The sequence below is a fragment of the Dromiciops gliroides genome, chromosome X (genome assembly GCF_019393635.1).
Source record: "Dromiciops gliroides isolate mDroGli1 chromosome X, mDroGli1.pri, whole genome shotgun sequence".
Taxonomy (NCBI): Eukaryota; Metazoa; Chordata; class Mammalia; order Microbiotheria; family Microbiotheriidae; genus Dromiciops; species Dromiciops gliroides.
In genome coordinates this window covers 16,852,734-16,866,863 of record NC_057867.1, presented here as the reverse complement: position 1 = coordinate 16,866,863, position 14,130 = coordinate 16,852,734, and the positions used below count along the sequence as shown (strand labels likewise).

The 14,130-nt window shown below is 40.4% G+C and overlaps 1 long non-coding RNA gene across 1 annotated transcript; it reads left to right on the top strand.

The window, feature by feature from the left end:
* The first annotated feature begins 5,676 nt into the window (after positions 1-5,676).
* Positions 5,677-13,849, top strand: LOC122734042. Its single transcript, XR_006353983.1, has 6 exons — positions 5,677-6,726; positions 7,297-7,375; positions 7,781-7,860; positions 10,940-10,994; positions 11,557-11,639; positions 13,640-13,849. It is a non-coding gene; the product is annotated as an uncharacterized LOC122734042 (long non-coding RNA).
* The last annotated feature ends 281 nt before the right edge of the window (positions 13,850-14,130 follow it).

Below are 14,130 nucleotides of genomic sequence, written 5' to 3'. Positions count from 1 at the left end.
AGAAATAAATTGATGATTTAGTATGTGTATAAATTCATCTTTACTCTTATCTTTTCATAAGGTACAAATTGGCAATTCCCTCATGTGAGCCAGGAGGATGCTTGAGTCTCAAGTGCGGAGAATGCAGGAGCCAAAATTATTGGGTAACCCAGCACAGGCTGGGAAGGCATAATGAATTAAGGTGGACCCTTTGGTGGAATAAACAAATTTTTATTTCTTTCAAATGTCTAGAAATGATAGTAGGTGAATCACAGGAATGCTTAAATTTGGATAAGCCTGATACACTTAACTTTATCTGATTTTCCTTCTTTTCTTATCAGTTAAATTGGGTACTTCACCACCTTTTTTATTTGGTCAATCCTTATTTCTCTAAATCTTCAATTATTAATTTTAGTCTTTCAATTAGAACTTTAGACAGAGGATATTGGTAAATGCATTGTTATGCATTGACGTAACTTCTTATCATGGGTTCAATTCCTTTTATCAATTCAGAATAATTCCTAGACTGGACCAATGATACAGACTAAACTTCCTTCATTTCAGAATGTTTTTTCAGCATGGGGTAAAACTGCCACTTTCCCTCTTCCTGAAATTGAAGCCACATAGTACCTAAATCAGCCTTTTCTTACTGAAGTTCCAACAAACACCCCCACTGGGGTACAGAATATATATCATAATTTGCACAGATTATCTCTTCCCAATAGATCAACAGGCAAATCAAGTTATAGTAAAAATGTGTAGTTATAGGTCCTACTTGAACAGAGGGTTTGGAAAGAGTAAGAGAGCTTTTACCTACTCTACCCCATCTTTATTTTCTTCCATTTTTCTTCTTTCTATCTAAATCATTTTAAAGTTTGTTGTGTTAAGGGCTAAAATTCTAGCTATTCTGTCTAAAATCTCTAATGAGTGGTCGCTAATAAATTATAAGCTTTAGCAAGAGTTAGACTTTTAAGCATTTATTATGGAGGATAAGAATTTGGTAAACAGAGAAGAAAAGGCCTAGATTCCTATCTATTAAAGGGAAAGCGCATTTCTAGCTCCACTCTTCGCCAGCATCCTCAGGAAAGAGCCCCAGTCAGAGCACCAGGCTCCTCCCTTCTTCCTCCTACAAGCAGACGTCACTTCCTGACGCCAAAGAAAAGACTCCTGGTCTTGCCCTCAAAGACCTTCACTTCATGGGGAGCATGGCAGCAGGTGGCGTCATTTCAATCGTTACAGTTGGAGGCATAATATCCACCCCAAGACACCATTAATCCATTTGTTTGGATAGAGTGTTTCCCAAAATCATTGAGTATGCTAGTTACCTACTTCAAATTAACTTTCATTGTAAATCTGACTTCGTAAATTTAAACTTTCCACATGAGATAGAGACCTGGCAGCAAGGAACAAAACCACCATTTTAGGAAGGGGAGATCCAGACAGGATCTTTTCATAGCATTTGCTACCCATTTTTCTTATTTACAATACCTAGTCTCCAATTTCTTCACAGCTCTTTACTTCCTAAGACATTGCTTGGTGGAGTCCTGGAATGAAGACTTATTAGAAAGTTGAGGGTCACTTAGTTGCTAGAAAATGGCCATGAATAACCACAAGGGAGTTCACTCGCCACTCCTTCAATGTCTGAGAATCCTGCCCAGTCAGTCAAATTTTCAGGTTGGCATGAACTTATGAAGAGACAATTCTTGAAAGAAAACAAAATATCTGAAAAGAGGAAAATAGTAGCATCCAGATCCATATATAGGCAGTCTGCTATCAGTTAATCAACATCATGCACCTCCTATGTGCCAAGCACTGTGCTAAGCACTGGGAATACACCAAGAGGCAAAAGACAAGCCTTGCTCTCAAGGAGCTTACAATCTAATGGGAAGACAACATGCAAGGCAAATATAAACAAACTATATACAGAAGAAATAGTAACTATTTAAGACTGAAAGCACTAGGATTAAGAGGGGATTGGAAAGTTTTCCTGTGAAAGATGGGATTTAGTTCAGACCAAAAGGCAGCTGGGAAGTCAGTAGGTGGAGCTGAGGAAGTCCCAGCATGAGGGGCAACCAAAGAAAATACCCACAGATGACTTGTCCTATTTATGGAACATTTAGGAGTCTAATGTAACTGGATCAAATAGTACATGATGGGGAGTAAGGTATAAGAAGTCTGGAAAGGTGGCTGGGATATGAAGGGATTTGGATGCCAAACAGAACATTTTGTATTTGCTCATGTAAGAATAAGAAGCCACTGGGAGTTATTGGATGAGTTGGGGCTCAGTCAGTGGCATGATAGTACATGCCCTTGAGGAAAATCATTTAAGTGAATGAATGGAGGATGAATTGGTGTGGGAAGAGATTTTAATAGGCAGATTCACCCACAGGCTACTGCAGCAGATCAGGCATGGCATGATGAGGACCTGCACCAGAGTGATGGCAGTGTCAGAGAAGAAAATGAGGTATATTTAAGAGATATTACAGAGGTGACATTGACATGCCTTGGAAACAGATTGGATATGAGGGGTGAGAAATAGTGTGGGATTAGGGATGTCTCCTAAATGGGGAGCCTAAGGGAATGGGAGAATGTTGTTGCCTCCTACAATGATAGGTAGGAGTGAAGGGGACAGTTTCAGGGGAGAGTAAATGAATTCCATTTTAGACGTGTTAAATTCCAAATATCTACAGGACATCCAAATGCAAGATTGGGTGTCAGAAGAGTTTTGGGTAGGAAAGGTATATTTTAGAATCATCAGCATAGAGATGGTAATTAAATCCATGGGAGCTGATGAGATCATAATACAGAGGGAAAAAAGAAGCGGGTCCATCCTAGAACCCTGAAGAACCCCTATGGTTAGAGGTTGTGATCTGGAGGAGGATCCAGGAAAGGATACTAAGAAGGAGTGGTGAACCAGGAGAAAATAGTGTCTGAAAAACCTAGGGAGAAGAGGAGAGGAAGATCACCAGTATTAAAGGCTGCAGAGAAATGAAGGAGGGTAAGAATTGAGAACAGGCCACTGAATTTTGCAATTAAGAGATCATTGGTAACTGGAGAGAGCAGTTTCAGTGGAATGATAAGCTTGGAAACCAGAATGTAAGGGGTTAATAAAAAAGAGGAGAGAAAGCAGACACTTATTGTAGAGGACCTTTTCAAGCATTTAGCTACAAAATCCAGGAGAGTTAGTGGACATTGAAGGGTCAAGTGAGAGATTTTTTTAGGATGGGGAGATATGGGCCTATTTGTGGGCAGTAAAACAGAGAAAAGTTAAAAATAGGTGATAAAAGTAAGTATGGCAGGGCAGTATGTTGGAGGACATGGGTTGGAATAGGATTGCTAGAAGAGGTAAAAGGGTAGTTAACCTTGGTAAGGAATAAAGTCACCCAATCATGGGAGAAGAGTGGCAGAAGGAGATAATGGCAGAAGGAATCTGAGTGATCACAGATGAGGAAGAGGGAATTCAGCTGAGAAAGTGGTGGAAGGTTATGCCATGAGAGGTTTGAGGACAGATGAAAAGGTTTGGAAGACCTGCCATGGAGGGTGGGATAGTGAATTGATAGGATTGCCTAGCATCAGAGAAGATCCCATTGAGGCTGTGTAACTTTATGACCAAGTCAGGACAGTTGTATAATTTCCACTACCTTCATTCAGCAGCACATGTGAAGGAGGTAAGGCAATCCTATGTGTGAGTATTCCAAGACTGAGACTTAGGTAGGACATAATTGGTGATATAAGATGTCTAAAAGACAAGAGTAGAGGACAGTGAAGTGGTTCAACAAGGGGTCAAGAGTGGGGAAAGACAGTAGGTACTTTAGGCCTGGTAGCCAGAAAGAGAATTGGGGAGGTCAAGGGATTGGAGAGAATGGTATGAACAAAGAGTAGGATTTGATAAGCTAGGGCAGAGGGAGAGGTGAAAAGCTAATATGTTATGGTTGGATAAGGGGATTTGGGGCATTCTTAAACTTGGAAGTGATATATTTGTGATGGCTGGCAAGATCAAGAGTATGACCGTGTTTGTATGTGGCTGAGGTGTGGTGGAGTGGAAAGTGAGTAGTAGGTTGAGGAACTGAGTGGTTAAGGTGATAGAGGGAGAATCACTATGTGTACTGAGATCCCTCAGTATGAGAAATGGATTTGATAAGGAAAGAATAATTGTGAGCCATGTACCAACCTGATTGAAGATGGAAGGGGAGTGACCTGGAAGTCTGGAGACAACAGTTACCAGGATATTGATTGGGTGGTATATATGAATAGCATGAACCCCAAGAGATGACAGGTTGCTGAGTGATGGAGGTAGGGGAAGAATCTGGAAGTGGCAAGAGTGAGCAAATAGTCTTTTAACCCTACCTTGACCAATGAACTGAGGGTAATGGGAGAAGGTGCAGCCAGTACTGGAAGGGGTGACAAGGAAGGGTGTCATCAAGGGGTAGCCAGGCTTCAGTAATGCCAGAGTGGGAGAGGAAATGATTTAGGATGAAAGGAAATTTGTTACCTATGGAATATGAATTCCACAAGGCACAGTGGAGCGGGGTTTGTGTTGTGTGAGAGTTACTTAGGGGTGAGAGTGTTGAGCAACATAAGTAACTGGGAGGTGGGGGGTATGGAATGTGGTTATTTTGGGGGGGATTGGTGGGTCAATGAGGGTTAAGTGACTTGCCCAAGTCACACAGCCAGTGTCAAGTGTCTGAGGCTGGATTTGAACTCAGGTCCTCCTGAATCCAGGGGACTGCTCTATCCACTATGCCACCTAGCTGCCCCTGGAATGTGGTTTTGATGATGATCTTGAGGGGTTTAAAATCACTGGAATAAGAAGGGTATTGACCAGGTGTGAGAATATTCATCTTTAAGTGGAGGGCACTACTTCTCTTCCCAGGGGGAGCTGAAGAAAGTGAAATATGAGATGGGAGGCATCCACTCAGGTGGTCAAATGGAAAACCCTGCTTCACAAGTCCTCTTCCCTCAGAAGGGTGGAGATTAGGCAGTAAAAGGGTACAGAAAGGTGAAAGTCAAATCTGTGCAAAAAGAGTCAGAAGTCCCATTAGCCACCAACTTTCCTCATCCTTCAAGAGATAGTCACAGCTATGTTAGGCCTGAGGTGAAAAAGTAGGCTGCTCCTCTGCACCAGAGAGTCTCCACATCTTAGTGTAAATAGTGATCTGGTAGCTGGAGGTAGAAGTTGCCTTGTCCAAGTACAGATAGAAGTTGTTGGTTTGGGGCATGTGGAAAATTCCTGGCCTCTTGCCACCTTCTTGCAGGGGACATGCTGAGCCCAGCAGGAGATGGAAGACATAAGGCATGTGGTTAGAGAAACATTAGACTCCTCAACTGAAGAAGCTGGTAAAGAGTGTTGTCAACAGGCAATCACAATGTCATGAAATTTATGTGAAAATTTTCATTAATACAAGAGAAATGAACATGCATGTGGAACCCAAACACTTAACAATCCATACAGAAGTTTACATTTTTATAACAGCCTGACAAAGGAAGGAGATACCAGAAATGTCTCCCTAAAGGAGAGAGGCATGGGAGAGGAAAAGGTGCAGTAAAGGTGGGAAAAGGACAAAGTCCCTCCCAAAGGGGAGGAGCAAGGCGATGGCAAAAAACCACATTCTTTTCCCTTAGGAACTTCTAGACTATGCAGATAGGATGGTCTGCATATCTACAGGGTCCTAGCTGCAAAAGCTTGTGCCTCTCTTCTCTCCCAAGGACACACAGGGAGTTCAATTTGGAATGCAAAGAACAAATTATGTCAGCTGGGGGGGCAGCGTTCATCCTTAACACATTCAGAACCTGCTATGTGTTCTGTGTCCAATGTTTCTGAAAAATATGGCAATTCAAAAAGGCAAATTCAAGGGACCCTTGGTTAATAAAAAGTGATATACTCCCCAGGGAAGAGAGAGTCCTCTGGGGCAGATGGAAGATACCTGGTCTCTTGCCACCTTCCCTCAAAGGACACTATGAGCACTATATTTAATTTTCCTCCCTCTTGTTTTTCTTTTTTTGTCTTTTCATTTCTCTCATTCCTGCACATATTGAATGTAAGGAAGAAAAATAGACATTGAAAGTGGCAAAGGATGTTCTAGGTCTGTGTTTGAGTCAAGGTTTAGCCAGAGAATACATTTCTCTATCTCTTCCTGTGAATCCCTTAAGGTTAACATTATGCCTGCACTTCTTCATCCTTAGGAGTGCTTCCAGGAAGAGCTTAGCTTTCTACCTCTCCTGCACAAATGTCCTACCACAGCTGGTACTGTTACCTTTGAAAAGTGAGTTTACTTCAGGTTCTCCACCTTTGTGCCTGTGAATCCCTTAAAGTTAATGTGATTTCTCCATTTAAGGGTCCTAAGATTATTCCAGTGAAAAGCTTCACAATCTCCCTCTTCTGGACAAATTTCATTTTGAAAAATTCACTGTTAGTTCAGATAGGTGAGTATAAAGAATTGAATTTGCTTAAGAATTTTATAGAGTTTGGGGGTGGGGCCATCAGTGAAGACAGCCCCAGGCTGGGGCCTCCTGATGGGCCAATTAAATAGTTCCACTGCACCCCTGACCCATCTTTCTCTGTAAGTGCTCCTATACATCTCTAACAGTAAAAAGAAAATAATATATACTCTATAAAGAAAGTTGCACATTTTGTGTCACTTTTGAGACTCTGAGCAAACTGAAATTAGTAATTTTCTTATCCTATTGTTGCAGGGGAGAGATCAGAGGAGAACACAGGATAAGTAACTTGGTTACTTGACAGGTCTGGTAAGTAGATGAGTTGGGAGGTAAAGTCCAGGCTTCCTGACCCTACAGGTCAGGTTGTGACTTGGAACTCTGCCTGTCAGCTGTTCTTTTTCCTCCCCTTCACATATGTATTCATTCATAGCATCCTTGTCTTCCCAAAAAATTCATACTCCGACATAGCTAGAATTATGGGCATTTTTAAAGGCTCTTTATTTGGAAGGCCCTTATCAGACAACTGGGAAAAGGGAGGCCCTCAAGGTTTTCCAAGGCCTAATAGATAGAATGTGTCTGACATATGCATTAGGTCCCCTGCTTGGCTGACTCCACATGCTGGCCACTGGCCACTAGCCACTGCCATAAGTGTGTCTCTACCTCACTCACATTTTATTCGTTCCCAAACTAGGTGTGTCAAGTCTTTTCCTTTCTTTTCAGGATTAATCACAGTAACAAGAACAACAACAAAAATAGCTTTAATAATAATTTCCTACCAAATCAACAACAAGCACAGAAAATATCACTGAAGGAGTACAATGTGTGTTTGTTATCTCCTTTGACCCAGCAGCAGACCTCTGATTCTGATACTCTTTGTAGTCCAATTGACAGGAATTAAATGATGCCAAGACATGTGAAGTTATTCAAGCCAGGAGCACATACTGCCTGCATCACTGAGGTAGGATTGTTGTTTGGGCCTTCATATTTCCAAGTCCAAAGCTCTAAGATATTTGGCCATCTGCCTGCATTCCCTACTACCACCACCATTTTTCCCATACTTCATTTCCTTTCAACATGTCATGATCTTTTGCTTGGGTATTCATCATGTCTTGATCTGTTGACACCAAAGTGATAGACAGGGGCATCTATTTTTTGCTGTCCATTTTGTATTTCCCTTGATGCTATTTAATTATCCATCATCCTACATGTATTAAATGTTTCCAAAATTAGCAGACATTTCCAGGGGCAAAAGTTTTTAAAAGCCGTGATCAGATTCTGTGGCCTTTCCAATGTATCAGTTTTTCCAACTTTTGGCCTCTCAGTGCCTTAAGGATAAACTTATTTCTCTGTTGATTGGTTCTAGGATCATTCCCAGGAAGAGCTAAGCAGTATTCCCCTTATGGACAAATTTCATTTTGAGAAACATATTGTTTCTTTTCAAAGGTGAGTTTCCAGATTTGCTTTCGTTTCAGAAATTTAAGTAGCTTAGGTCTGGGGGCCCTGAGTCTGGGAAAGCCAGAAAGTTTACTTCCAGATGGCCCTTTAAAATAGTTCCCCTTCACTCCTCACATATATCAGTAATAAGAAAAAGAAGCCCTCCTTTGTGTGCAGCAAGCTCTACATTCTGTGTGCCTTTTGAGCCTCAGAGTCAACTATAACATTGATGGCTTGCTTGCTCTGATTTTGCAGGTCAGAAAGCTGAGAAGGAATGAGGTCACCATGTTGGCCATCTTGACATGTCTGTTAAGTGGCTGAATTGAGATGGGAAATCCAGACTACCTGCCCATGCAGGTCAGGATGGGACCTCTTAGCGATTTGAGCCTCTGTTGGTCAGCCATTCATTTCTTCCCTCCCCTACCACATCCATTCTTGCCATTTTTCACTTCCCTAAAAAGCCAGGGTTCACACTGGCAGACCTATATTCATGGGCCATTTGTGTGAGAATTCTTGATTAGACAAGTGAGAGAAGTGAGGTCCTCAAGGTTTTGAAAAGACTAATTGATAGAATGTCTGTGATGCTGACCACAGGACACTGCCCTGGGTGTGCCTTTACCTCAGTCATATCTTATTATTTCTTATCTTTCCCATTCTCCTGCCTCCATTGAATGGGGTCAGGAGGACAATAAATTGTAAGTAGTTTGGATCCTAAACAGGTAGGATGATATGCAAGGCCACACACATAGTCAGTCTTGCCATCTCTTTTCCTCTAAGTCCCTGAGGGTTCACATCATGATTGTACTTCTTCTTCCTAGACAGAGATACCATGGAAGACTTGAGAAATATCTCTCTTATTCACAAATGTCCTTAGACAACCATCCTTCTTCCCTTCTAAATATAAGTCTTTTCAGGGCAGCTAGGTGACTCAGTGGATAAAGCATTGGCCCTGGATTCAGGAGGACCTGAGTTCAAATCTGGCCTCAGACACTTGACACTTACTAGCTGTGTGACCCTGGGCAAGTCACTTAACCTTTATTGCCCTGCCCAAAAAAAACCCCCAAAAACCAAACAAAAAAATAAGTCTCTTCAATTCTTCTTTCACTTGAGAAAATTGGATGATGGTTGCCTTTAGGGTTAGCATTTGGCCTTGCCTAATGGGTCTGCGATAATGTCATGGATAGATTCCATTATTTCACTGAAGCCTGGCCAGATAATTTCCTTTCTGTTCAGGACTAATCACAATAAGAACAGCAACAAAAACAGCCATAATAATAATTTCAACTACCAGATCAGAAACAAACATAGCAAATATCATTGAAGGGGTACAGTGTGTTTACATTATCTCCTTTGATCCAGCAGCAGACCTCTGATTCCAATGCTCTGTAGTCTAATCAATAGAGGAATTAAATAAAGCTAAAACTTGGGAAGTTACTCCAGCCAGAAGCACACATCTTCTTTGGGGGTGATGTGAGATTGCTAGTCAGGCCTTCCTGGCTCCACATACAAGGCTTTGAGAGGTTTGGCCATCTGCCTTTCACTATGCTATCATTCTTGGTTTGATTAGGTGTTCTTCCCCAAGACCCCAGTTCTTAATCTGTTGACACCAAAGTGATGGATATGGGCATATGTTTTCCCCTCCTTTTTGTATTTCCCTGATGCCATTTCATTTTCCTTTATCCTACATGTATTCAAGGGTGGCAATATAAGTGTACATTTCCAGGGGTAAAAGCTCTTATAAGCTGGGATCAGATTCTGGGGCCTCCTGAAAATGTCAGTTTCTCCTTTTGGCCTCTCAATCTCTTTTTTAAAAAGTATTTTATTATTTTCCAATTACATGTAAGGCTAGTTTTCAACATTTGTTTTCAGAGGATTTTTAGTTCCAAATTTCTTCTTCCATCCTCCCTTCTCTCCCTCCTCCCCAAGGCAGAAAGCAATCTGATATAGTTTATATATGTACAATCACATCAAACATATTTCTGCATTAGTCATATTGTGAAAGAAGAATCAGAGCACAAGGGAAAAATCTCAAAGAAGAAGGAAAAAAGCAATGGCCCAAAAGTAGAAACAATATGGTTCAATCTGCATTCATAATCTACAGTTCTTTTTTCTGGATTTTGAGAACATTTTCTATTATGAGTTCTTTGAAGCTGTTTTGGATCATTGCACTGCTGAGAAGTACCAAGTCTATCACCATTGTTCATCACACAGTGTTGCTGTTACTGTGTACAATGTTCTCCTGGTTCTGGTTCTGCTCCTCTCAGTCAGCATCGGTTCATGTAAGCCCTTACAGGTTTCTCTGAACTCATTTCAGTTTTTTTGCAGGGCAATGGAGGTTAAGTGACTTGCCTATGGTCACACAGCTAGTAATTGTCAAGTGTCTGAGGCTGGATTTGAACTCAGGTCCTCCTGAATCCAGTGCCAGTGCTTTATCCACTGTACCACCTAGCTGCCCCTGCTCATCATTTCTTATAGCACAATAGTATTCCATTACATTCATATACCACAACTTGTTTAGCCATTACCCAATTGATAGGAGTTACTTTGGAAAAAGAAGCACAAAAATTGACTGAAGAAATCAATTCCTTAAAAAATACAATTGGCCAAATGGGAGAAAAAAAATGGCCAAATGGAAAAGGAGGTGCAAAAGCTTACTGAAGAAATAATGCCTTAAAAATTAAAACTGGCCAGATGGAAGCTAATGACTCCATGAGACACCAAGAATCTGTCAAGCAGAATCAAAAGACTGAAAAAATAGAAGAAAATGTGAAATACCTCATTGGAAAGACAACTGACCTGGAAAATAGATCCAGGAGAGATAATTTGAGAATTATTGGCCTATCTGAAAGCCAGGATTAGAAAAAGAGTCTAGACACCATATTCCAGGAAATTATCAAGGAGAACTTCCCTGATATTGTAGAATCAGAGGATAAAATCATCATTGAAAGAATCCACTAATCACCTCCTAAAAGAGATCCCAAAAGGAAAACTCCAGGGAATATTGTAGCCAAATTCCAGATTTGAACTCAGGTCCTCCTGAATCCAGGGACAGTGCTTTATCCACTGTGCTGTTGCTCTGAAATTGCAGGTCAGAGAGCTGAGGAGGAGTGAGGTCACCTGACTTGGCCTTCTTGATATGTCTGGTAAGTGGATAAGTTGATATAGGAGTTCCACACTACTTGCCGATTCAAGTCAGGATGGGGCCTCTTAGGGATTGGGGCCCCTGCTGGTCAGCCATTAATTTCTCCCTTCCCCCATCACATATGTATTCATTTTTGCCATCCTTTACTTCCATAAAATTTCAGTGTCCACACAGCTAGAACTACAGAATTTTTCAGTGACCCTTTACTCGACAGCCCCTTATCAGACAAGCAAGGAGAGAGAGGTTCTTTGGCTTTTCCAAGGCCTAGTTAGATAAAGGAAGTGATGTATGCATTAGACCCTCTGCTTGGCCAAGCCCAGATGGAGGCCACTGGAAAGAACATTCCTCCACATTGGTCACATTTTCTAATTCCTTTCTTTTTTCCTTTCCTCAGCAGAAAAATAAATTGTAAGTAGTTGGGAAGTCAGACAGCTCTAAGTTGTGCAGGGCCACAGATGAAGTCATTCTTTCCCATTCTTTTCCTCTTAGTCCCAGTCAATCTTGCCATATCTTTTCCTCTATCTCCCAGCGACATCACATCCTTCTGCACTTCTTATTCCTAGGATGGTAATATCCTGGAAGATTTGAGAAGTCACTGTCGTGTTGACAGATTTTCTCAGGTAACCATCCCTCTTCCTTTTGAAAGGTGAGTCTCTCCAATTCCTTTTTCTTTTGGGAGAAATGGATGAAGGTCACCATTGGGGGTGGGCTTTGCCTTTGCTTAAATGTTCTGCCATAATGTAATGGACAGATGATTCCATTCTTGTGCTGCTGGTATGCTGGGACTTTTCCTTTCTGTTCAGGTTTAATCACAAGAATAATAGCAACAGAAACCACAATAACATTTTCAAGTAAAAAATAGAAAGAACTTCAAGAAATACCATTTATGGAGTTAAGTGTATTTATATTATATCCTTTGACCCAGCAGCAGACTTCTGATTTTGATTATTGACAAGAGAATTAATTAATGGTAAGAAATGAAATGGGATTTTGCCAGGATGACATATCTCATAAGTCACTTAGGTAAGATTCCTGGTTCAGCTTTTCTTTTTCCACGTCCAAGAAAAGCAGATATAAATATTTTTGTACAAATAGTTCCTTTTTCCCTTTAAAAAAATCCCTTTGGGATATAGAACTAGTAGAGATATTCCTATGTCAAAGGGTATACACACTTTTATATCCCTTTTAACATAGGGTATACACAGCTTTATAGCTCTTTGGTTCCAAATTGCTCTCCAGAATGGTTGAATCAGTCCACAACTCCACCAACAGTTCTTTAATGTCCCTATTTTCCTACATCCCTTCCTATATTTCTCATTTTTCTTTTCTGTCATATTTGTCAATCTGATAGGTGTGAGGTGGTACCTCAGAGTTGTTTTAATTTACACTTCTCTAATAAATAGTAATTTAGAACATTTTTCATGTGGTAAAAATTATTGGAGTTTAGCTGACTCGTTTGGGAGGGGCCATACTTGGCCCATCCTGAGGGGAGTCCTGAATGCTGGTTCCTCTCTCCCTCCTCGGCCTTTCCAGTGGCACGAGCAACTAGCAGATGTCCCAGGTGTGGTGAGTGAACACAAAAGCCCTGCATTCCTTTGAATTAGCTTAATTGGAAGCGAGCTGGGAATTGTATAGACTTACATTAGAGCTAGGACAATTTATCTGTTTTCCCTTTTCCCTATTTCCTTATCTTTGATTTTTATTAATTTCACCTTTGTTGTTTAATTAATTCCCAAGTAATAAAATCTGATTCTTTTGTGGAAAAGAAGCTGTAAGGCTCCTTTCTTATTGGCCTGGGAGAAATATCTAAAAAGGCAGTTCAGAGGGGAAGGAGCTTTGAACCTAGAGGTCCCTCATTATTTCCAGGACCCCAATATTTTGGCGAGTCAGCCAATTAACTCTTCATATATTAAATTTGGCCCTCACATTCATATGACTCTAGTCCTGAATGTCAATCATTGCTGGGGAGGATCTTTTAATGAAGCCTCTGATAGGGGATGCTTCACCCACAAACAAATATGTTTGTTTGTTTTTTAAAGGGAAAAGCTTGGTAAAACTTATTTTCAAATCTTGAAGACTTTTTTTTAAGAACTTTAAATTTATTGTAATTGGTTTTTTCCCAGTATAATCATGTTAAACATATCACCACATTATTCATATTGTGAAAGAAGAATCAGAACAAAAGGGAAAAACCACAAGAACGAAGAAACAAACAAACAAGAAAACAACATGAAAAGTGAAAATAGTATACTTTGTTCTGTATTCAGACTCCATAGTTCTTTTTCTGAATGTGGAGAACATTTTCCATCATGAGTCATTTTGAATTGTCTTGGATCATTGTACTGCTGAGAAGAGCTAAGTCTATCCCAGTTGATCATCACACAATGTTGCTGTTACTGTGCACAATGTTCTCCTGGTTCTGCTCACTTCACTCAGCATCAGTCTACTTAAGTCTTTCCAGGTTTCTTTGGAAATCTGCCTGTTCATCATTTTTATAGCACAATAATATTCCATTACATTCATATACCACAACTTGTTCAGCCATTCCTCATGTGATGGACAACTTCTAAATTTCCAATAGAACTTTCAAGGCTTTTAAACAGAAACATAAAAAATACAATCTCTCTCTCCCTTTCTTGACTGCAGCCGAATTGGAGGGGAAGACAAGAGAAAGAAAAGAAGAAACAATTCAGCAAAGTGAAGATTATTTCTGAAAACATCTGAGATATGATTGGCAAAGAAGTATCTGGTCAAAATATGAAAGAAACAAGACAGGTGCAGTTGTGTCAAGGGCTTTAATCTAAACTTTAAAAAAAGGAGATAAAGTTTGACCAAATTATGGAAATATGCCCAAAGGGCTATAAAACTTTGCATACCCTTTGATCCAGCAATACCACTGCTAGGTTTATATCCCAAAGACATCTCAAAAAGAGAAAAAGACGTGTATAAAAATATTTATATTAGCTCTTTTTTTCATGGTTAATAATTGGAAATCAAAGGAATTCTGACAATTGGGGAATGGCTGAACATGCTGTGGTATATAATTGTAATGGAATACTACTGTGCCTAGAAAGACTTATATGAACTGATGTATAGTGAAGTGAGCAGAACCAGGAGAATCTTTTACACAATAGCAG